The following is a 1,591-nucleotide window of genomic DNA, read 5'->3' on the forward strand; positions in this document are numbered from 1 at the left end:
GCCTCTAACTCAATTTCTTAGCAGCCTCTAACTGCATTAATTTCTTAGCAGCCTCTAACTGCATTTAATTCTTAGCAGCCTCTAACTGCATTTAATTTCTTGGCAGCCTCTAACTGCTTCAACTCATGAGATTTTTTCATCAAAATCAAAACAGGCATTTACCAGTACTTTCAGTGAGTAGACTTTAATTTAATCATGTCCAATTTGGCACACTTTGGAAATAATTCAACAGGTAGTGCCTTACCTTTGTATAAGCCGGCTTATGCCCACTCACGTCAGACCACTGGCTTGTGCCTGTCCGTTCGACAACCTCGGACCGTCCAAACCTCCAAAATTCCACCCCAATACCACAGGACGAGCCCCCAAACTGTTACGGATTCAAATATTGGGGATGGATACAAGAGGAAAAACCACAATAACAACACTGGTCCGGCCGGGTTGAGTCAAACGATGATTTTAATGATCACACGCGTGGGAGATGGACACCGTACGCAGACAGCATCAGATCTCAAAATGGTGGAGCATTGATCAAACTCTTATAGCCTCTAGTGGCCCCACCTAATCATAAAAGCCTAAACATTCACATTCTTTCTCTCACACAGTGCCTAAGCTACGACCTTGGCTCCCTGTTTATCTGCTCCTGCTGAGATGGGGCAGAAAACTCCAGTATGTTCTGTTCTCTTCTAATCAGACAAATAAGGCGATGACTTTCTGCAAACAGTATTTCTCATAACTCAGCAGTATAATGCATCATAAAACAATATCATTCATTCACAATAAACCAGCAGTCTAATGTAATGCAACTCAGCTTAACAAATGCAATAGTTATCACCTTCTAATTCAGGAGAATAATGCAAACTAAAACTACATAATAATTCACCATCTTTAATTAAGGGTCTAGCATGGCATAAAATAATATTATAATCTGACACAATCTCAAAGGATTAATTACTAATGACGCTGCTCGTGACCATTATCATTGACACGTGTCATTGTCCACCCGAGATTTACTTGTTCTTTTAATGACTCTGATTCTGACTGAAATGAAATGAATACATTATACAGATATGAATACAGCTGGTTTTATTTAGACCTTTCACAAAACACTGCGTTATGGTAAAAATGGCCTGTATTTGTATAGCGAAAAGCTGCTCAGATGACAGTGTCATCAAATGAAAGTTATCAAGTAGCTCAGGATGTAGAGCGGGTCATCTACTCATCAGAAGGTCGGTGGTTTGGTGCCTGGCTGCTCTCAGTCTGCATGCCAAATATCCTTACACTTCCTTCAGAGTATAAATGTGTATGAATACAAGGCACTTACGCTTTGAAAAAAAAAGTGCTTGTCTGAACAAATGTGAACAAAGCAAATTGTATGAAGCATTTTGAGTGCTCTGATAGAGTAGAAAAGTGCGCTATAATAAACAGTCTATTTACTATTCAGCAAGGACAGCAACCACAAAAAACAGGAAGATGTAGCATGTTCATAAACAGGGATTATACTGGCAAAGGATGAGTTGATTCCTAAACTAAAAGCTGGAAGAGAAAGTGGAGACGTGTCTTTTTGAAACTGAAAAAGAAGCTTGAATGTATA

Source organism: Perissodus microlepis, chromosome 6 (genome assembly GCF_051167445.1).
Source record: "Perissodus microlepis isolate ML-2025 ecotype Zambia chromosome 6, ASM5116744v1, whole genome shotgun sequence".
NCBI classification, from domain to species: domain Eukaryota; kingdom Metazoa; phylum Chordata; class Actinopteri; order Cichliformes; family Cichlidae; genus Perissodus; species Perissodus microlepis.